The sequence below is a fragment of the Cimex lectularius genome, unplaced genomic scaffold (assembly GCF_000648675.2).
Source record: "Cimex lectularius strain Harlan isolate CLEC.00 unplaced genomic scaffold, Clec_2.1 scaffold35, whole genome shotgun sequence".
NCBI lineage: Eukaryota > Metazoa > Arthropoda > Insecta > Hemiptera > Cimicidae > Cimex > Cimex lectularius.
Genome location: NW_019392746.1, coordinates 1,519,989 through 1,545,006, shown reverse-complemented (window position 1 = coordinate 1,545,006; position 25,018 = coordinate 1,519,989). Strand labels below are relative to the sequence as shown.

The 25,018-nt window shown below is 33.8% G+C and overlaps 1 protein-coding gene across 2 annotated transcripts in view; it reads left to right on the top strand.

The window, feature by feature from the left end:
• Positions 1-5,109: 5,109 nt before the first annotated feature.
• Positions 5,110-25,018, top strand: part of LOC106669329 (igLON family member 5-like) — a 123,472-nt gene continuing 103,563 nt past the window's right edge. For both annotated transcript variants that reach the window (XM_024227155.1, XM_014398734.2), the window contains exons 1-2: positions 5,110-5,192; positions 16,739-16,784. The gene's annotated coding sequence lies outside the window, so the exon portion shown is untranslated. The remainder of the gene's footprint in view (positions 5,193-16,738; positions 16,785-25,018) is intronic.

The following is a 25,018-nucleotide window of genomic DNA, read 5'->3' as shown; positions in this document are numbered from 1 at the left end:
AGTAAACTAAAATAACAACATATTTATTTATGCACATATAAATAACCAGGGTGTCTCTGATATATACAGTAAACATTTAATAATTGAAATAAAAAACAAGCATTTTCCTTTAGTTCCAGGCTTTCATCGCAAACTTTACCAGATTTAAAGACTCGGGGTTATTTAATAAAGAGGTTAGGTGCTCTCTCGTCAACTTGGGCAAGCCTATATGCCGTGATTGGAATTCCGTTAAAACTGGGCATTCTGCTAGAAAATGAAAACAATTTTCTCGAGCCTGCCTGTTGCAGAGAGAGCACCTATTGGAACTATTGACTCTTGTGGGGTTATAATTAAGGTACAGTAACTCGCACCTAATTTTGAAAAACCAGCGAGCTAGCGGAATGGACGGAATTTTAGAATTTTGCGCTATGTTCAAGAAAGGTTGACTGATATTAAGGTCCTTAAACAGCAAAAACCTAGAAGAATTTTGAGTATGAAGGAGACATTTCACTCTATGAGAAGTGCGGATATTGTTAATTAATTTTGAGTGTAAAAGTGGCCACTCTTTGAAATTGTCGAGGGAAAAATTTTCATTCAGCTGAAATTGTTGAGCCAAGTTATTCCAGGAAGAGAACCATGATATTTTGGACCTTATGATTTCCAGCGCTGTATTCTTAGGAAGGCGGTAGTTAGGAAGGTTTAGAACCCTGCAGACATAGGAAGTATATAAATGTAATGTAAATTGAAACAAAAGTTCAGCAAAGGTCTCGAGGTAGATCATGTAGTTAGGCGTGAAAGAAGGGAGGTGATGAATTTTACGGATAAAATACTAGCAAATATATTTAATCCTAATATACACAAAAATAAAAAATACTATAAATCTATTAAGTACTATGTTTAATAAAACCAAATTGTTGCAAAAATCGGAAGAGCATACCCAAAGAGTTGCAGCACATGACTGATGTCGGGTAGCAGCCCAAATAGCTCTTAGGAGTCGACGAATGATAAATTTCAATTCAATGGAACATATCGAGCAATCTTTTTCTACACGCCTGACACATACGCGGTCTTTGGCTCAAAGACAAGGTGAGTACATCACTCCTTCCATTCAGATACTTCCAGGACCCCCTTCGTCATCCCAAGCGCGTACCAAATCGCATACACCTGCGTACCTAAAATTGATTAAATAATTTTATCGATTATTTATTGATTTATTACTTTTTACGTTTTGGCATAGGTTTCGCGCTAAAGTTGTAAATTTGTCACAAAAAGTTAATTTGACATAAAATAATCATTACTTACAATTTGTTTTATTTTCATTTAGATGGAATTTTTGTTTAGATATCTGTAATGCAAAGTTATGCCCGGTTCATTGTTTTTGATATACCATACCGATATGAAGACTAACACGGTCAATTGACTATTTAATTGTAGTGGATATTTATTGGGCCCACATTTTCGTCTGTTAATTCTTTTATGTATTTTATTTCTTGTAATCCTTACTAGAAGTCTAGGACCTTTTGTTTGAATCAACTGTCTCTTTGTTTTGTAGCAAACAAGGCTCTACACGGTAAATTTTTTGCAACCTACATAATATTTTTATACTTTTTTTTGGAATTAATATACTTGATCTTCTGGCAAGATCAAACTCCTCTTCGTATTTTTAACAAAGAAGTTCTTGTTACATTCATTACAAATAGTTATAATTTATTATTAATATCATAAATTTTGTGTTCTTCCTTTATTTTCTTAATGAGCTTTTATTATTAGCTTAATTTTAAATTAATGTTTTTTTTAATATCTGTAGAGCGATATCCATCTCTATTTCTAACATTAGCTAAGAAGATAAATGTTTTATATCCAATATATACAAAAAATTTATATTTTCTTTGTAATTGCTTGTCTTTTTGAATGTCTTTTGAATTTTATTGACACCATTTAAATTTAAAAGTTTCTATTTGCTTTCAATTGAATTATGTTATTACTCGTTTTTCCCTACCACTGGATGGCTACAATATATAAATTATTTTCCTGCTCTTTTAACCCGTTTGCTATAAGAGTTAGTTTAATTGAAGTGCAAAAATTTTCCTCGTTATATTTCTACTTCAACTTTACCTTTTTAGAGCCATCTCCCTCTCTTTTCACAAAACGTTTCAATTATGAATTCTGCATTTCCAACTCCCTCAACCTAGAATTAAAAGTTGACAGGACACTGCGGACTTCTCCACGTTTTATACGAGTACAGATTCAATTTTTGATAAAACTGAAACCAATTGTTTGTTTTTCGACTGTTCACAAGGCTGATCATATTTGTGTTCAAACCTATAAAATTCCAAGACTGAAAACATACCCCACTGTTGAAAGGGTCCTATTCTCTTCAACCCATCGAGGTTCAATGAAGCGTCAAAGTCGTTAGAAACAAAAATAGAACTCTTTCCTTACACAAACGATTCACCCGTACAAGATAAATACGGCAGAGACAGCAAATGACTTCTTATTCGATTTTTGGCGGAAGAGAGACAATAAGCTCTTTATAAGTAAATATCAGAATTGTCACAACCGTCCGGGCAATTCCATATGAGTTCATCATCGAAAAGTAAGGATATGAAAAATAAACATTGGTTTGTATTTATCCTGTATACTTTAACATATAGTTTTTAATTGATTATTGTCATTATAAAACATTTTTTTATTCAATTTCTCAACAAGCCTACATCCATGTTTTTCTCATATTACATATTACCCGTGTTTTATGTTTTTTTTTAAACCCCTGCTATGTTCAAAGAGACTATACTGCAAAGCGGAGTAATATCAAAGAAAACAAAAAAGCTTTTTCCCGTAAAATGCGAACCTTATAAAATCTCGTAAGCCCTTGTTTGGAGGTATCTAAATTCTCAAATTGTGAAAGTGTAAAAATGTTTTGGTTTTACAATTCGAATATTACTACTTTATTGATTATTTCGAGATTGCGAGATGCGGTCTTGTGTGATGTAGATTTAGAAAAACATTTCCTTATTGTGCCAACGTTTCGATCTTTATTTAGACCATCTTCAGGGCTCATTGTGTGTATTTTCTGTGTAGAGTGTCACGGTTGTGTGTCGAGTTGAGAGTCTGACACATCTACACAGAAAATACACATACACCGTTGGCACGATAAAGAAAATGTTTTTCTAAACCTACATCACACAATACCGCATCTCATGATTGCCAACTAATCATTAATTAACGCTCACCAAATACTACATTATTATTTTAAGTCCTTTTTTATTCCTTTGCTCTTGATTTTCCTGAAAATTTTGTGGTTGTTGCAACCAAACATTTTATTCCTGATAACTTTTGTGTTTACATTATTGGCCTGTTGTTTTGAATTGTAAAACTAAAAATTATTATAAACAATTGCTTCTGTCTGCTTTGGTGAAAATATTTTCAGCTGGTTTAATGTGCTGATTGATAGATTATTTAAAGGCCTTTATGAAATATTATTTTTATATATTAACAGTGGATAATAACAAATCAAATATATACGGATAACATCGGGAGCATTCCAAGGTGACTCAGCGTGCTCCAATTTGTTTAACCTTTGCCCGACTAAAGTAGAGCCTAACAGATGGCTCAAGAGAAATATGCAATGATGGTAAAACATATTTGTGTCACAAAAACGAACAGCTAGCTAAGTGGACTAAGTAGGCAAAAAAATATTTTTGAAAAAAAACATGTTAAGCCTTTAATTACGAACTATTATAACCAACAGATAACTAAACAATTTGGGGCTTTATCAGTCTGAGGCAATTTTTATCATATTGGTCAACCAAAAAATCAATAGTTGGAATATTTCCTATCACCAATATTTAAGCCTATATAAACAATCTTTGATTTTTATGTCACTATAAGGGAGAAAAATAAATTTAAAAATCCTTCATTATTTTAATTTATATTTTCGATTTTGATTTACTTACTGAGCCCAGCTTTGTTCTATTCCTTTTAGAAGGAGATCGGCCTGTTTACGACCGATACGCACCGCGACCAATATTGTTTTCTTGTCCAATCGGGAAAAGGTTAGGTACTCTTCCCACCTTGTAAAGAGCTCTCTTCTACACATTGCTTGTTTTCGTTCAAAAGTAAAAATTTTAAAAATTTTGCTGGAACAAAATACCGGTGGTGTTTTGAATTTATGGGCAGATTACTGAGGAAAGGAATTGGAACGACAAACTAGCTAAAAGATGCTTATGGTAGAGGAATATATTGCACTATATTATTGTATTATTATAAACATCGAAATCGGGCCAAAATTGCCCATGCTGCTTATAAATTACTGTTATATCTGGTGATGATTCGGCCTATGGCACAGGTGCGGAAGATGCAGATAGCAGCAGAAAACTAGTCCGAAACATACAAAATCGCTGTCGTTTGAGAAAAACTCCACCCTGAAATGGTCCTAAGTCAACTTTCACGTAACCATTGTGAAAACAATAACAACAACGTTTTATAATAAAACAAAACATATTGGTTAAGTCAGATTCAGACGTCTTGAGGAAAGAGGGATTCAAAGATTGTCCGGAGGAAAATACTTACCTGACGGTTACTGTCTGACGATGGCACCATTGGGAGACGGCCGTTCAAACCGTTCACGCCATGTAATCTCTTACAGAACATTTTGTCATGTTAAATATTTTGAATATATTTGCAAATAAATGTAAACTAATAAAGAAAAATATGATCCAAACCTGGCTATAAATTTTAATTTTTTAAGCGGAATTCTTTTTACGAAAAAGTTAGTTAACTCTTTGCGACTCTTTGAATTATAAAACAATTATTCCTAACGATTATCCCATTTCCAAAACCAGAATATAGACAGTTATCAGCTTTAACTAAACGTGAAATTTAACGAGGAAGAGAAAATTGGTCGTAAACTCACCCCCGCAATAACCGGCCGCGGTCGTGAAACGGGCACAGTCGCGTGCTCGGATCGAAACCGATAATTTATCCACAGTAGGCCCAGGCGATGCCATGGAATAGAGACGAGATATAATATAGATGGTTAGAGGTGGTCTCCGACAGTACGGGGAGGGTGGTCCGCGCACCCTAATCGCCGGTGGGAACTCAGTTCGCCCTCGCCCTCAGTCGTCGTGTCGAACCCTTTACGAACGGATGTCTCTTCGATTCAGCACGTCTCATGGATGTCCTGGCTAACACGATTCACCGAAAAGACACAGGTATTTGCAATAGACAAATAAAAGCTAATTTGACAACTAATACCTTCATTTTTCAATTTTATCCATTTTTTAACTTCATCTCCTACAATCATTTATCGCTTCACCGTGAAATTAATAAACAGATATGTAGATAAAATCTTTATCGAGAGAAAAAATTATAAATAGTGCTAAAGAAAGATATAAACATAAAGAAGACATTCTTCGTCTAGCCTTTTCGTGTCTGTCGAGTCAACAATAACATCAATATTTGCGCTTAATCGACGCATACATATTATTAATGTAATTTTTGAAAGAAAAATAAAGAAATAGAAAATAGAACGTCAAAAATTTTAAAAAAAATACTTATTAACACATTGGCTATGAAGTTTTTTTTTTTTTTTTTTAATTAATTATTTGTTGATTTATTTATTTATTATTATTTTTTTTTGACAATGGATTATAAGCAACTGCTAGAGCTTTAATAAAATCAAAATTTTAAAAAATTAATACTACATTTAAATATTTTATTTAACTATACAATTGTAGCCAAATTGGGAATTATTAAGAAAGTACAATAAAAAAATATAGAAATATAGTTATTTTCATCAAAACTTACTTGGTCAAGGGCGGTTTTTCAAGGCAGTACCTTCTATTACTTATTGCACTACAGTTAAGAAATACGTTTAATAAATGTTTTTTGCAATAAACAAACAAAAAAATTTAAAAAATCAACTTCTGCTCAGAAATATTTTTTAATACAATGGTTTTCTTGATTGTATAATCAATCCAAAATATAAAATATATCAATACAAAATTTATTTAATTGTTCTCTCATAATTGGGGAGAAAGCATAAGATAAGAAATACAACAATACTGTATTAATAAAATTTGTTTATACTTTAATTTTGAGAGAAATTATCAGAAAGTACAATAAATTTTTTTAGAAATATTATTTTTTATCACAACTCAATAGGTCTAGGGCTAGGGCATTTTTTCGAGATATTTGAGTCTATCCAGTCTACTAACATGAATTATTGTATCTAATCAAAATATACAAATAATGAACGTAATTTTTATTAAAAAAACAACAAAATGGGGCATCGGTGACCGCAACGGTTTAGGCGTTGACATGGCGCTCATCCCTGTAAGGAAAAGGTCCCGGGTTCGAATCCAGTGGCCCTGCATTCGAACCCGACATATTTACAAATGGGCTTTTTTTTTCAAAAACACCAGCACCCTGAGGGTTTATAAGATCTCTGCTGTTGCGAACCCTCGTTAAAAAAAAAATAAATAAATAAATAAAATATAGTACAAAAATTAAATAAAAATTTCTGCTCAGAACTGCCAGTTTTGGACGTTTAGGAAAGCCAAAATGAAATATATATCAATATTACATTTAAAAATATGAGTTATTTATACATCATACTAGTATAAAGTAATCAAAATACAAAAAAATCTGAAAGTAACTTATCATATTTATTTTTTACTGCTATGAATCTATGACACATCGGATATACCAATGACCAAACGATATGTTTATCGGGTGATACTCTGATAGGCGTATGCCTAAGATGCAATAGTTCTCTAGATTTAAGATTTGCCATCTAATACCGAGTGTATAACTAATTTACTAAACTGTTCTAATCGCTCTTTCTTATAAGTATCAGAGTTATTTCTTTCCCTGAACTCCTCGCTATTTCAAACAATTTCCGATATTCGATAAGGGCACATTCCTCACAGGAATGTTGCAAATCGATAAAATCTCGTCTTCATTATAATTTGATGTTTAATTTATTCAGCGTATTTCCTCTAATAACCTCTAAATCTTACAACTAATAGTGTTTTGAAACGGCCAATTTTAACAAAGGTCTAGTCTTGCCTGAATAAATTATAATATATAAAACATATAAATTATAACATAATTATTATGCCAATATAAACAAAAAGTTATACATTTATACAATTAACTAGTAATTTTGGTTCGAATGAACACAGAATTGCTTTTCATGAATGAAGTTTCCTTTTACGATTCACCAGCTAAAGATAAACCCAGTCGTTAAAAAATTATGTCTTTTAGACTAATGACTGACGACCACATGATATAAAACCACTTTTCATTTTTAACCCTTCAACGTTTGGTTGATGAAAATTATTATCTTCTATTATTATTTATCCCTAGGTCCCTCGTTTTCAAATAATTAGTGATTTGTTCAGGTATTGTGGAATCTGATTATGATATAATACTCATTGTCCAATGTATTACAAAGTTAAATCAGGACCCGACCAGGCCAAACTTTAAATCTAGCATAAATAGTCAATCGAGTTGAAATGAGTTGTAGATAAAATAATCCATCTTTGAAAAAAAACCATATTTATAAACAAGTCCAAAAGTCACGATAGCTCAAGTGGTAGAGCAGCGGCCGATTTAGCCGAAGGTCGTGGGTTTGAATCCCGCTCATGATACTAACTTTTTCATTTCAACCAATACCTTACATAAAGATTAATTAATTGAAAGATGTTATTTGGTCAATCGGACCACGAAATCTAATGGATTTTATAAACAAATAATATTATGAGTCACAAACAAGCCTTCTTTCGGGCTCCAAGAATTTTTAGAATAGTTTGGCTACTATAAAACGAGATTGTACAAATCAAAACATGAAAACATCCGGAGATTTGCCTTCTCATCTCACCCATCTTCTCACCTTCTCATTTTTTTCACGTACATATTCCCAGCCCTAATTCAGACTAAACCATCGTTAATTTTTCCGTAATTGTTTGATTAAAAGACTGGTATACTAATAAACAAATAAAAGAAATCTTCAATTCCGTAGTGAAAATAAATTAGTTTCAGTAGCGATTTTTTAAATTTTAAATAAAGTCCATTCTGTTTAGTGGTCTGATTGACTAAATTACTTCTTTCAATTAATTATTCTTTTTATGTAAGGTCTTGGTTGAAACGATAGCTCAAGTGATTAGAGCAGCGGCGTATTCAGCCGAAGGTCGTGGGTTCGAATCCCGCTCGTGACCGTAAATTTTTCAATTCAACCAAAACCTTACATTAAAAAATAATTGAAACATTTAATTAAAGTGTTATCATTAGTCTATTTTTCACCAAAAAAAAAGAGTAATAAATATCACCCTGATCAACAAACGTCAACTTTAAAAAACACAATTAATTAAGGTTTTTTTAAGTTGAGATAAAAAAGTCAATGGCACGAGCGGGAATCGAACCCACGATCTTTGGCTAGATACGCCGCTGCTCTACCACTTGAGCTCATCCCTCTCGTGCCATTGACTTTTTTATCTCAACTAAAAAATCTTAATTAATTGTAATATATTAATTGGTCAAGCGAACCACGAAATTAGTGAATTTAATGATTTAAAATGAAGTACACTTCACTAAAGCTCTCCGTGGCCATTTCATTTGTCGTCGAGAATCCAATCCGATCACACGACATTTGAAAAATGACAAAAAGGAGGGAAAATTCAAAAGGTGGGGTTGAGATGGGAAGTTAGTGTCCGAGTGGATCGAGGTCACGATAGCTTAAGTGGTAGAGCATCGGTGTATCTAGCCGAAGATCGTGGGTTCGAATCCCGCTCGTGCCATTGACTTTTTTTATCTCAACTAAAAAACCTTAATTAATTGTAATATATTAATTCGTCAAGCGGACCACGAAATTAGTGAATTTAAAAAACAAGTTCACTGGAAATCTGGGTAGTGAATAAATCGAATTGATAGGTTTGCATATTAATGATTACAATATGTATCAATTAAAAACGATGTTAACTGTTAAATAAGTTGTTAACCCTTTATTTGTGATTTACAACTGCATAATTTATGTTTTGCATATTGTAAACGTCATTGTTGTTTACATTTATATTCAAATATCATTTTACATGAGCCACTAGCTGTAGAACCCAGTGATTTTTTTACACTGAAACCTTTTCAATAATCTCCACAGAAATGGAAGTTTTAGAAATTGATTATCTTGAACTTTTTTAAGGGGGTTCGCAACATCGGAGGTCCTTTCGCAGGTGCTTTCTGTCAAAAAAGAGTATGTTGGTACGTGATGTGTCGCTTTGTCAACGTTCTAAACACTGCGACCTCCGACGCCTGCTAAAATTTATTATTGAAAGATGATATTTGTTAGAACCATAGAGAGCATGTCGAGATTATGATTGAATTCATACCGTTTGGATTTGGGATGGTCGATCCAGAGAGGGTTTTGTAATAGATCAATGTTGTTTTTACTGTTGTTGTGCTCAGTTTCTGCAGTGAATTTTATTGTTGTTGAAGTCTTACTATATGTTTTCACTTGTGTATATGGGTTTTGTTGTGTTTTTCTAATTTAGGGAAGTATTACTTTTTTTAAATTCTTCTACTAGATTGGCTGAAGTGTGGCCCTACTTAGTCAACCTAGTAGAAGTATTCTTTAAAAAAATCTTTATTTAGAAAACTGGCGCAAGAAAAAATGTTTAATCGTTCTGTAAAATGTATTATTTTCATTAGAATAGTTAAATAATTTGTCATTAGTAGAGTATGTAAAAAAACTCAAAATTCCCGCAGTCCTTAAAGTTTTTATTTGAGGGTGTATATCATATACAGCAGGGTGTCGTTTGTAGATGGCCCGGCTTAATTTCTCTTGAACCAATGACTCTATTAAAAAAAAAATTTAAAAAAAGTGCTAATATTTTTTAGTCTAGTTTCAAATATTTACCATTTTTTGTAAATCAAACCCAGTTCAACATCAAAATTGCAAATACGACGCTATATGCTGATCATTTTAAGGGATTTTTTGCTTTGAAAACAAAGTTCCACAAGGAGCTGAATATTTTACTGTATGTTTGCAAAAATCCAAATTCATCTGTCCAAAATGATGGAAAGATTTTAGGTTTTTCAAAAAATAAAATTAGAGATGTGCCACTTCCGGGATAGGTGGATAAGTCATGGCCCGATCTGTTGGCCTCCTCGGTTACCCGATTCAACTCCACTTGACTATTTTCTGTGAGGCCATTTAAAAAATAGTGTCTTCGCCAATCATCAACCTTAGTTGAAGAACTTCGGCAGAGGATAGAAATACTTGTCAATCCATTGTTTTCAGCGTAAAACAATCCTTTAAATTGATTGTTGATTGATATATCAGGATGTAAATGGCCGTGCTTGAAATTTTGAAGTTGAACTGGGCCAGGTACCCTGTTTAATTTTTTTTTACCAAAAAGGTAAAAATTTGAACCTAGACTAATTTATTTAATAGCTTGAGGGGTTCAAGAGAAATTCAGCCAGGGCATCTAAAAAGGGCACCCTGGTATATAATTCCATATAAAACGTTTTTGTTCGTCTTATAGCATTCTTAAAAAATTCTTTGTCCGAATCAAAAACAGTAACATCATATTCAATCTTAAAGGGTTTACATTTTTTTTAATTTTCTTGTAACTGAACATTTCAAAATAACTGGTTTTATTACTGCCACGTATGTCCAATACGCCATTTGGTTTTAGTAGCTAAGATTTATCTAGGGTTCTTCTTGTGGCCATTAGTGATATAGCCCTACGAGCCAATCGTCGTTTAATTGGCGGTTTCTGGTTATGTGGAAAATATCAATTTTCTGGTTGTCTTTCTAACCCTCATTATTTCACAAAACGTATCGTTTTTCTATTTGAACATTGAACCCTTAATTAAGAATTTTTATACCAAAATGTTTTTCTTTCTAATATCCAGTGACCCACTTAAAAATTCATTACTTTTCTGCATTTTATCCCATTTTCCCGGTTTTATACTGTTGTTAAAGCTGTATTTCTCTTTTTTAGCATATACAAAAATGCCTGGTTTTTATGGCATTGTAAGTGAGAAAAATGAGGACGAAATCAACAAAACCACCTCAAACTTTATTTTATACCTCCAGTTTTGATTTATTTACGGAGGCCATGTTTATGCAATTACGTGCAGGTTATGGGGTTATAAAGCGCTCTAAAGTTTTTCATGGATTGGTGGAAGCATTACAAAGTTTTCGTGATTTTCGACAAAAATCGGAGGCATTTATTTCAAAGGCGTACATCTTTGTTTTATCCAAAAAAAAATTGTATTCAGTATTATTTCGAGGGTACACAAAACGTATAACAACTTTCTTTTCTTTTTTTTAAGTTAATCGACTTAGTCAACTTAGTCAAGTTCCCCTTGTTATTTACCTACTGAATTTCTTGGGACACTTTTAAGTTAGCTGAATAATTTCAAAAGCTAAAAACGTCAAAATTGTTAGTATGTTTTATAACATATTATGCAATATAGCAATGGTCTAGACAGGCATGATATTTACAATAGTTCGTCTTTTTTTTCTTACTTGGCATTTTAATCATAACATGTATTTGCATTGGGTCATAGAGATCGCGAAGGTAAAGGGAAATCACTTTTCGTTTTTCCTTTTTTTTAATCACAAATACAACCGGTTCCAGTGTCATTTCCCTTGTTGTGCCGAATTCTTTAAATTGAGTACGTGATTTGAATCCACCTTGAGCACAAAATTCGTATTCCGGCCTCAGAACCGCCCAAGTCGATGCTGTTCAGCAATGAAAAAGCAAACGGAGTGAAAGTAAGAGCCAACAGGCGAGGTGGCGAATTTAAAATAAAGGTATTTCTCATCATTTCTGCAGTCAGGATTTCAATAAAGGTGGACGAATCGTCCAACGGCCTGAAAAACTAAATAAATTGTCAAATGACTTTTGATTAATCCGGTTTCAATTGAGGAAATGTCGCGTCCCATCTGTCAATTTACAGATTGAAAGTTATACAACTTATTCTATCCAATAGAAGTAATGTTAGACAAATAACTAACGTGTAATTAACTACGCTATAAATATTTATGGAAAGAAAGATGAGCGTTTTTGTTCATTTGTTCTTTGCGGAACCTCAGTTTTCACTGTATGTGTTTCATATTCATGATACAGTTGCGTGTTTGTCTTTGCATTTTCTTAGCATTTTCATAATTTTACCTGTCAAGATAACATTTCATAAAGTTTTTACAAGGAATCTCGTTGAAAAGAGTTTTTGAAGGAATATGGACTACTTTTATTCAGTGACGTTCGTTTTTCAATGTCAATCGTGATTATTAATGATAAAAGCCATAAATTAAAAACGGCGACCAAAAAACGGTTTTATTGATTGTTACAATTCAGTCAATTTTACTATTTGCTTACCAATAAGAATAATACCAATATATATATATAAAGTGGAAGGTTTATGGGCCGACAAACAGCTGAGGTCATCGCCGGCCCTCCGCGTTTATTCCTTCTCTTTCCTGTCTTTCTCGCGTATTTTGTATTGAACTGCAGCCATTTGAGCATCTCGATCTGGTTACTGACTCTCTGCTTTTACATGTATATTACGTCGTTATTTTAAAAAGCTAGCCTCTTGTTAGTACCTTAGGTTGTCAATTTAAGAATAGATACACAACATACAATACATAACATATATATCGCCACAAACATAGAAGTCTGGTCACATTCACTCCCCCAGAGTATTCGATATTCCTCGGGGCGGGGTTGAACCCACTCCATTCGCGCTAATAACTTACTTTTACTCTCCAGACGTCACACAGATATCGTCCATGGAACCGGAAAATGAAATCCAAGTCCCCCCCAGCGGATGTCATCTCTTGTTACAATATGAAGAAAATACCGCCAATTTTCTGGACTTCGTTAATTTTGTCGATGCAGTTACAGGAATGCTTAACGACGACAAAAATTTTAGCTGAAACAGACGACGTCGTAAAGGGGCAAAGAAATTCAGTATTTAACGGAATCAATCGTGGATGAAAACGTGTTCGGGGCAATTCACACTATTAAATTAGCATTAGACCGCACATGTTTAAATAATTTGTAATGCAATCAAAAATCAGAAATATGTACATATAAAAAAATGAAAACTTTCTTTACATATATATATATATATAATAATGCTTAATAAATAATAATAAATGCTGCGTAATAAATGCTTAATGTACATTTACATGTACTTCCACATTAAGCATTTATTACGCCAGGAAAAACCATTATTGACAGACTACTCGCCACGTCCACAGTCGTCCAGACATCCACTTCTGTACTTATAAAAATGGAAAAACCACTTTATATTAAAAAAAACACTTAAGATGGTTTATATCAGACCGAAAAGACAATTCATTTCCTACCCATCATGGAGAACCACACAAAATCAGGATGACACCATCAAAAAAAATATACAATACACTAAAAACATTAACACTTGCGATATAACGTATTTTTCATTTTTCCTCTCGATACAGTGAACATTTCAATATATCGTACTTATTTTTGGACCCATTGAATATACGATATATCTGGGTTTAAGTGCATTATGAACGGTTTTCGAGAAAAGTGCACCGAGATGTAAGAAAATACAACTTTTAGGAGATTTCTGATTGAGCTTAAATTTTAACCTTTGTTTCCTGTTTAGGCCATGAAATCTTTACAGACCGATTCCTCTCGCGTTGGAGGGTTGCAGAAAATGTTTCCTTTAAAAGATCATTTTTGACACAGAATATACATAAAAAGAATAATTTTTTTGAAAAGTATGGCAAGTTACTAGCTCATCAAGACAAGATACACCAAAAGGCTTATTTCTTCTTAAAAAATTATTTGAACCTCTTCTAAAGAGCGGATTCTCATGAAACCGCAGAAATGCATTTTATGTTCCGAAAGGACGCTTTTCATTCCTTGGAACCACCTTGGCCTGTGTCTTAATTTAAGTTTCCGCTCGTTGAAAGGCCTTAGACTAACCGGGTAAAAGGTCGTTTGACATAAAGTTTCTAAAAAATTGTTATTAAAAAAGGAAACGCTAAAATAAAACTCTTGGACGTATTCCACACAGGAAAGAGTTTTGGAATGGTTACAGCTGAGTTGGCGGTATTGTCGCCAACCCCAATGAGACGTATTCATCCCTGATAAACTTCGATTCGGTAGGTGGTACTTGGCGTCGTTGAGATCGCGTACTTTTTTCAGGATTTTTTTCCAATTTCCGCTTATAGCATAGTCACTGAATTATATTTAACGATATTGTATGTTATATGCCATTAGAGTAACGAGAAATTTAAGCTTTTCGAATATGATCATATTTTATAATAGTAACAAGATTATGTTAAATACAAAAACGACTTCTACTTCCTATATAAATTGTTCAAAACCAATTTGAAAAACAATATAAAAAAATGGAAAATCATGTTTCAATTGTGTACTGACATTTAAATAATATAAGCCATTATGATCAAACACTCACTATGTTCCCGGCACATGGCCTACGAAAAAACATCACAATGTTTCATTAGTTTGCAAATGGCATTAGATTGGTTTGAGAAATTTGAAATTAAAAAATAATAATTAAAATTGAACATGGTGATAAATGTATTAATAATATAACAGATTTTGATCTACCTCCCGTTTTAAATATGTACATAAATAATATCAAACATCCAAATAATTAAACTAATTATTTTAATTGTTATTATTTTTATAGTAATTTAATAATATTAAGTATTTACTAGCATAATATTTATATGTGTTATAATTTCCGCGTTTCACAAGTTCAAATTGAGCGCCATTAAAAAAATCAGCTGCTAATTGGAACGTCGCGTTGGCGGAGGTATCAGCGGGTTCACTTTGGCAATTCATGTCGAGAGACGTGGTTGTAGAAGTCCTTCAACCTGATGATGAGCTAAAAGGCTCGAAATCCGGATCGTTGCAAAACAACTAATGTGAATAGGAACTACCTTTTTAAAAAGGATGCTTATGCTGTCACAAGACAACATCACAATGTTCAATGATTCTCAGTTTCCAATGAAAATATACAATGTTGAACGATACAAATTGGTCAACAAACTTCCACAACGTTCAATGACTTTCATATCGGTCAAAAAGCCCACAATGTTCAATAATTTGCTAATGGCCTAAGAAAAGAAGTCAGTATTTTCAACAGCTCGCAGAAAACCCAACATAAGTCACATTTGCTGACCAAATGTTCCTTCTAAATGTTCTGTTCCTGAAATTGTTAAGATGATCAATTGATTCAAATGACATCATAATGTTAAGCAACACTTTATGTTGATCTGATGAAGCATCAAACTTCAATGACTTCCAGAATCAGAACTTTAAATGATTCTCACACTGGTACCAAGCGTCTCAGCTTCTTATAATGAAAAATAACCTTAAAATGTATAATAATTTGAAAATGATCCAAGAAAAAGTGTTTTGTGTTTGAAAAAGTGTTCGCGTTTTCAACAACTTACAAATTAAGCAACATAACTTCACGTACTTCATGACCTCCGTTGGTGATCCGTCGTGATCGTTGGTGGCCAAGTTACTAGAGGGGGGGTCAACTCGTATTTCTATCCACGCTAATGGTCCTGGGTTCGAATCTGGACACAGCCCATGGATTTTTAACTGAAAATAGTTTGAAAGAAGTATTGTAAAACTGTTTGGCTCCTCGTCTCCGACGCCCTCCTGTATAATAGGAAGTACCTTCCATTTATTCACTATATTTTAATGACGTGTAGTTCATACAATCATTATCACAATAATCATACTTAACGTCTCATCCATTCACAATATTCATGAAACGTCACAATATTCATTGATCGTCTTATTGGCCGTACAAAACACAGCAGTGTTTAATAATTCTCAATCGACCTAAGATAAAACGTCGTTATTTGAACGCCTTACAAATAAGTCAACATAACTTCACGTACTTAATGACTTAATGACACGTAATGATGAGGCAATGAAAATTCTCAGCGTTCAACGACTCTCATATTGGGCAACAAAACATCACTGTGTTCAATAATTTGCAAATGAAACAAGAAAAGCTACATTATTTCGAACAGCCTTCAGATGACTCAACATACGTAACATTCTTAATGACCAGCAAAGAATCAATTTTCAGTAAATATTCACGGTATTTAATGATTTAACCACCTTTCTTTGGTGTGCTCTAAACACATTTTTCCCGAACATTTTTATAATTCTTCATTTAATCAAGATTTGCTAATATTATTGAATACTAAAAACAATTTTCTTGCGTTTTAAACTAAGGTAACAATGAATAATTATTTGTTAATTATAATAAATTATGTGCATAAAAATGAAATAATAATTTGATGATTGGCATTTCATTTTTGCATCAAAATGTCAAGGCGAAAAGCTTTGGACATCTAGTGGTCCAAGTGATCTAATTAAACCAATATCAAAATCTCATTAAGACCATTGAAAATAATCAATCACCACTATAAATCACCCCCCCCCCTAGAAACAGCTGTCCAAGTCTAGAACTGAATACTCGTAATTATGAATTGATGACTTTTATTTTCTGTTTGATTAGATTGTACACTATTACGTAGTTGTCATTATAGTTGATTTGATTTTTATTACCATAAACCCGACAAGATTGATATTTCCCTGTTATTCATTCATAAAATGTACAAAAAATTTATTAAGCAAGAATAAAAATTACTGAGAAATATTTCTAATTTTTATGTTTTTAAATGTTTGTTGTCTTTTTACAGAAAAGGACACAAAGGAAATAAAGAGACGAAGCTATACCGGTTGAGTGTGAGTAGACTGAATCATCTTTTATTTTTGTATAAATTCTTTAGAAGATCATATAATCTAGCAATACGGGATAAGGGAAAAGGCACATATATGATTTAAAAAAATCGCCGTCTGCATTCTCGATAGCATGCCTTTAATTTCCCACTTGCATGATTATATATCACCTTGGATCTGCCCCAATCCATTATTCATGTACGATTAAACGACAAAAACGTTTTGATCCTTTGAACAAAGAAACCCCCGAAACTATCGCTAATTCATTCACGCATACATACTGAAGAATTTCTGTATGTAATTTTTTTTTAACTTTTTTTATGATAAACAAGATTTATCAGTTTATGTAAATGATCGTTCTACTCACAGATCTTAAAATGTAGTTGTTTAAATTAAAAATGTTATTAAAATATGTGAGTAGAACCACTCACCCCTCTTTCATCATTTTACTATTTTATTTAAACTTTCATTTTCTTTATACATTTATTTACATTCAAGATTTGAACGATTTAATAAGCACGTAATAACTTTTACACAACTTTGTTTTTAATTTTGAACCGGCATTGGGTAAGTTGGTAGGTAACAACTGCAGGTGTTGAACTTCTCAAACTCGTTTCGGCATTGAGCCATCTTCAGTGAGGAACTGTCTTTTGTTCATGTATCTAAAACTGCGAGGATAAGCAGACTAAAATGAACAAAATTACAGCCCCACAACAATTTAACAAATTTGTAGATGTTTAAAACCAAAACAACAATTGTTATGGCCTAACATGGAGTGGTAAATGGGTTGATTTACTTTCAAAAATAAAACTTGACAATTAAATTATATAATTTAAGACCCTCTATTTGAAATCAAATAAAAGTTTAATATACTCAAACTTCCAACTTGATTAAAAACCATATTTCACAAAAACCTTTCTCCTTCAAATATTCAAATCATTTTGTTATGAAACCTCTCCTTTTGGACATGAGGGAGGAGAGAGATACTATCAAGAAATTGCCCTTTTGGGCGATGGCATAGTTGTAGAGGACATTTGCGTCTGCCACTGAGCCCTTTGCGACAGGGTTGCCACAAAGGCTAATGACATCAGGAACACTCACCACCACATACCGTATACACAATTCCACGCCATTCCCTTTTCCGCTGTCATAGCTAGGACTGACAAAAGAAGAAATCCCTTTTATATAAGTACACGGCTTTGAACTTGACTTCCCCCATTCCTGATTTATTTTATTGCGCCAGAAAGGACGTCATAGCTTGATCTGTTCAAAACAGCGATGGATCTGTACATATGCAATTATATAATAATATAATTTAAACAGAAAAACATTTCAGACAAGTATGACTTTTAAATAAGCCGGGAAAATTCAAATTATTAAAAAAGTATTTGAAAGGGTTTCATGCACTATTTTTATGAATACGGATCACTCGTCAAAATTTTTTGAATCAGATACATAAGTTTAATTAAAGCTTAATAAAAATAAGCTCAATAATAAGCTCGGTACACTAGTTTTTCATCTCAACGAAAAACTTTAAATAAAAAGAATAATTAATTGGAATATTTAATAAAAATATCGAAAAGAAAACTAAATGAAGTTAATTTAATTTTACATTATTACAAAATTAATTTGAGTTGGTTCATTTATTTATGATTGGGCAAAAAATTATCTTTAGTTGCTTGTAATTCTAGTACTAAAAAAATTCGAAGTTAAATCGATGGTGCATAAAAATAATTATATTCAAACTTTTTCAATGACGGTTAATACACATAAATTAATAAAAGTTGATTTTCTGTTTTTGATCTAGCTCCCTTACTTTCAAAACATCACAATATTACCTTTCACCGCTCATAATTAAATGTATAACATAATTTTCGAAGTTTAATTAATATTAGATTGAAATATTTCAGCTCGAACTAAATAAAATTAATTAAATGTTAGGGTTTTATAGAAATTCAAAAGAGTCGTTCTTCATTCTCTTATCAAATATTTGTAACCTTTCTGTATAAAACCAGTCATTTTTTAACCGAGAGGGACGAAAAAGAAATTGCCTTTCTGCTACAGCCAGAAGTAATATCATTTTAATTGAAAGAGGATCAAATTCATTAAAAAAATTATTTATATTTCGTTTATTTGTTGTATAATCAATCTAACATCTGCTTTTACGTTTTATTTTTTATAAATTGAGATTATTATTATAATTTATAATTAGATAGACCCAACAATGAAGATGGCGAAATACGTCATTTTACGAAATGAGTTTTCGGACTAGGTTGATCAATCAAAAGATCCGTATATCTTAAATTATACTTCGAGCCTGGTCTAATCCAGCACTTACACTACTGCCCCAATCCGAGTCGGTGCCCCGTGCAATAATGTCTTTACCTTTCGCAAAGCATTAATTCTTGGTCCCTACAAATCCGCAACCCTCAAGAGGAACCGACACACTAGAGCAGGCAGGCTATCGGTTGGCATGAGTATTGGTCCAGCCTCTTTCAACAGAGGCGTACCATTCAGAGTTTTCAGTGCCAGGAGTTTCCGGCATTTTAATGACCACACGGACTCTCACGGGTGCTCCCTTAAGATCCTGAACAATACAACCACTTCGATACCATCCATATTGGCGATGACCAACGATTTTGGAGCGAGGAGAAGTTTGCTGTGATTATTGTTTCGTAGGGTAATTGCACTGCCATCATCTGGATTTGGATGATATCCACTGTTGAGACAAGAGCAAGCCTAGGTAGCTCCGATAGCACGGGGTGAATATGAAATATCGATTGATACGGAATTACAATGCACCGGAGAGAAAGTGTTGTTGGCGAACCTCAAGTCTAACTGTTGGCGCATGTTGACAGTTGAAGCACAGATTAGTAAAATATAGCCTTCATTTGAGGAACACGGGTTTTCTGGGTCGATATGAAGAGCAAGAAAGCTCATCTCTAAAGTTGCGCCCCAAGGTCGATCCCATTTACCCTTAGGTCGACCATTCTCCACATTTACGAATTCAGTTGATGGAAGAGGCAGTCCTTCATTACTGGCTTCAAGGCACGGTTGAGCCTATATGGCAGCAGAGGATCTACTGCCTCCATATTTGCAACATTCTTTACAAGCAGTGTTCGGAAACCGGGTTTGCTGTTCAGCTCACGGTCATCTTTCTCTCCACCTATGATGCCCCCTGAGTACCCTCTCATAATTCACAGCTACCTCTCTGACGGGTTTCTCCAGGTATTACACTATCCATAGCAGTGTTCAATATGAGATTTGAAGATACATAGAAACACTTACGACTATTTACATATTTACCTAGCCGCATTGAGGGGAGTATATAACTGATATGATCATCCATTCACTTTACTAAAAGAGGGTCACAACCTATTCCGCATAAAGGAGGTCGCGAGGCCATTTTTTCTTAAAATGCCTTAAAGGGTTGTAGGAATGGGACCTGTTGGACATGGCTTAGGAAAGAATATCGAGGTAAGAGAAAGTTTATTGTGAAACGGTATAAGTTCAGGAGTTAATCATTGGATTTATTGATTAATAGGATTTTCGGGTCGTTGTGGAAAGTATTATGGGAATTTACAATGGATCTAAGGACTTTGGTTTGAAAGGGTTGGAGACGTTGGATATTGGAAGGATACTCTCCATAGTTCTGTATCGGTTGTAGCATTTTGTTTTTAGTTGATCTGGGGGTCGGAACGGTATTTTTGCTTCGGAGTTTAAATGTAACATGGACGAACTTCCTTTCATTTAACTTCATTTTTTTCATTGTCTACACCAGTCTGCAATACATCTGACATGTCTTATAAAGCAACTGTAAGGTGGACCAGGATGGTACTGCTGTATCTTGAGCAAACAACGCGAAGGGAGTAGGTATAAAGGATATGAAGGATTGTTCCATCCCCACTACGCTGAGGTACTATCATGGTCAGAGAACAGTGTCCAGTATAATCTGACCCTTATCGGATTCAACAGAACCTCTCTTACTTGTCAGATTAAGAATTAAGTGGAGAGTATTTGAAAGGACCCGCTTTCATTTGTAAAAAAGAACTTTGTGCCACATCAAGAAAATCCCACATACAGTATTTGTACAGAAATTAGGGAAAATCTATGGCAACTATATTAGAAATCCTTAATCCTTACGTCTTCCACGTACAGAACCTTTGTTAAGAAGTTACAGTGGAGTTTTATAGAATGCAAAAGTCAACTCTAATATTGTCTAAGAGGTATGTACATAAAAGCAGATGGTGTCGCGTAATGATCATAAGTCTGAACAATTTAAAAAATCTGAGCAACATTTTTGTTTTACCATATTTAATTTCACATTACATTTGTTCGTATGTTTTTGTATAAACGACGAGTTTAACATTTATAAACGTCTGGTTATGCTTACGCCGGTTTACTTCCCTATGTGATGAAAACCCGGTCAATGAAATAAAATAATCCCTGTGGGACAGAAGGGCTGGGTATCGTGGACGAAGAGTCAAAAGTCAAAACGGTTACTTATATTTTCAAGCGCAAAGCCATGGGATTTACGGAGATTGAATCCAAAACCGCACACGGACCCGGCCAATATTTATCGATTTAGCGCCGTAAATTGTAAATCAAAGCGAGCCAAGTAACACCCTTCTTGTAAATAGGTAATCTCAATTAGAGCGTCGACGCCCCTGGCGTGTAGAGTACGGCAACAGGCCCACTAAATCAACCCACGGCTTTCGCATGACCTTTCAATCTTCGGGGCCTAATGAATAAATCCAAGCGGCAACAAGTTGGTTTAAAACCCAGAGAGAAGATTTTCTGTGAAATTTACATTCCCTTAATATCACGCATCAGAAAATTATCGTCATACAGTCAATTATAAATCGCGCATGATTTGGTAAAAGATGAACTACAGGACTGTACTGTCCAAGACGTGTTTATGGTATGCTAAGGTTTATTCTTTTTTCTAAATTTGCATATATACTTCACCTAATCCTATAAACAGGTTTTACTTAGCCTTATTTCAATACAAACTTTTTTTAAAGTTAATTTATCACGAATTCCTAAACCTTCAAAAAGAAGTTACTTTCATTACCTACTGCATGGTCTCTGTCAATATTGTCTTGGTACATCCTCGTACAGTTTTAAAAAATATTTGTATTGCTAATATTTATCAAAGGAGGTTGAAAATTTGAATATAATGAGTGTACATAAGTTTCTTGCAGATGCCACGAATTTTCCTATAGTGTGTGGTGATTAGTGACCGTTAATCGATAATTAGTCAGAAATCGTGAGATGCGGTCTGGTGTGATGTAGGTTTCAGAAAAACATTTTCTTTATCGTGCCAACGTTTCGATCTTTATTGAGATCATCTTCAGGGCCTTGTGTTGTCTGCATTTCAGCAAAAAAGTTGTCTGGTTGATAGCCGATGCGAGTTCGAGATCGAAACGTTGGCACGATAAAGAAAATGTTTTTCTGAAACCTACATCACACCACACCGCATCTCACGATTTCTGAATAATTTTCCTATAATGTTTAAGTAGTGTGACTGAGGGGGTGTGTGCAATTATTTGGCGTTTGTTATCAATCAAGCAATCCTCAGCGCTGTCGGTTGTGTTCATAGTATGTTTACTCAAGATCGACATTTTGGTTACGCTAAGGATCAAGTTACGGAGCAATATGTCTCTATTTGATTCAAGTATTCAACTTCTAATGAAACGCACCGCTTATTTGACATTGACTTTTTTTGTAACAGTTTCTGTTCAATGTAGACCATGTGTCCATCTGACCCAATTAGTCATACATTTGCGAAAACTCTATCAAAGGGCACGTGACAGACTGCAAATAAAAATCTGCAGCAATTTCTCAACGAAGTTGAACATTGGTTCAATGAATGAAGAACGAGTCATTACTTCTAAATATAATATTGGAAGATTCAATTCGGTAACAGTGGGTAGGATAGTAGCTTGAAGATGCCCTTGAGAATGAATAACCTCATAATCGATTCCACCAAAACAAGTTTGAAATTGTGAGATTATTGTTTGAGGATTGCGGTGTTATAAAAACTGCAATTTGGTATTAGTCTGTCAGACGTGTTTTGTTATTTCGCCATATTAAGAGGTAGGTTGGCCTGCCTCTCCCTGCTTATAAACCCCCGTTCTTAACGCAGTAGCCATACAAAGAAAAGGTTCACGACTCATTTTCTCTATATTCAGTTGTTGTTCTTCCTTATTTGTCGCTTCAAATTAAACTTAATTTCATCAGAGTAACAACATTCTTCCAAAAAGACAGGAGTTGCATGTGGGTAGCATGGTCTTTTCCCACTATTCTAATCTGCCAATTCCCTCTGTGTTTGTCTGTCAACCGTCAATAGTGGTGAACTTGTTTGCCTCCCTTCCCCTGCTTATATCCGTGATCTTTCGGACTGAAGAGTGGACCAATAGACATAATCTCAAAATTTTGTTTTTCTACCTACTCTACTTATATCAATACCCTCAAGCGGCAGACCCAAAGGTAAACAGAAACGCAGACAAACCAAAAAAGGGAAGATTGAGTAAACCAGAAGTAAAAAAAGGTAAATTACACAATTAATTAAGGTTTTTAGTTGAGATAAAAAACGTCAATGGCACGAGCGGGATTCGATTTCGGGCGTATCAAGCCGAAGATCGTGGGTTCGAATCCCGCTCGTACCATTGATTTTATCTTTCATATTCTTGTATATAATTCGAGTTTTATAACCAGACCTAAAAAGAATTGGTAGATTTGCATGATATGTGCCTCTTTCGTTCATTGATTTCTGGAGAATTGTGACGATTTTTTATTGTTCATTTACTTACAAGAATCCCTGTAGTGCAATAGACTAATCAACCAGTTTTAAACACTGTCAGTTTTATTTTTAAATGCGTGTTGCAATAAATTTGATTATTTATTGTGCTTTATAACGTTTTACAACATATCGCAAGACAAAAGAAATAAACTAATAAATTAACTCTATTTATATTTTTTCATTGCTCTTTACTGCTGGCTCAGAAGTGCCTCGGTGGTATTAGTTAGCGAGTTAGATCAAATTCGGGTTTTTTGCACAACATAGAAAGGCCACTAATCCCGTTTTGGCAATCAATCTGTTTTCCAATAGTACAGTCGCTTGCTTATTATTATAGGATACAGTCTGGAATTAAATTGATGTGAATCCCTCTCTGTCAAATGCTGCGAGCATCTCATTGATCTCAGCGCTTTGTGAGAAATAACATACTTTATTAACTTCACCACATTAAAGATGTAAAGGAAAATATACAAGGCATGTATATTATGTTTGGCCAAATTCAATGTTTTATAAATTAAGTTAAATATTTTTTTGCCTAATTTAACTTTTGTTATAATGCCTATTAATCCGCCAAAGATAACAATAAGCAACACGCAATCCCCCTAGAATAAAAGGCTTCACTTTGCAGAAATCATAGATGGCGAAATGTTGAAATGCGTCTGACAGGACAACCTGACCGGAATAAGCAGACTAAGATTTCGGTAACGACAAAATTACAGGTTCATCACTTCGCAGCACACATGGAAAATCTCACAAGCTGTGATGTCATCTTCTGCTCTTTTGAGTGTAATTAAACGCAAAGCTACTAGCTTTTTTAAATAATTTTGTTCCCAATATTGGGAAATTAGCAAGTCATCATGAGCCCAAAACCGGTCAAATAATACAGACCCATGTCACAACTGATGATCTCTAAGCTTTTCGAAAATATATCCCCCCTCCCAAAAAAAGCCCGTAGTAAAAAAATCGCTCAAAGAACAAGTAATTTGTTCTGCTCTTTATTTACGCTTCACAGTCTTTTGTCAAAGGCATGAAGGACTTATTGGTAAACTAAGAAGGATTCTACCAAAGCAGTATGGAGAAATTATCGCACTTAACTGACAGACATTTTAAAGTTGTTGTGTCAAACAAGAAGTTCAATATTCAGAAATAAGAAAACTAAACGTAGGAATGTCCCCACAAAATGGTTGGTGTAAAAATTTCAACGTTTGTTGATGATAGCGGTGATAAAACAACACAGAATTCTTCCGTTCTTCTAAATTCCTCCAAAAAGCTTGGGAAAAGATTGGTTGGCAAATGAATAGAGAATCATGCTCAATCAGCTCAAATCGTTATATATAAATTTCACAGATAAAAAATTGGGCCATATTCCGTCTATCGCTATCGATGGAGCCAATAGCAAACGGCGGGTCGATGAATCCTGTTTACATGGCGTCCCATG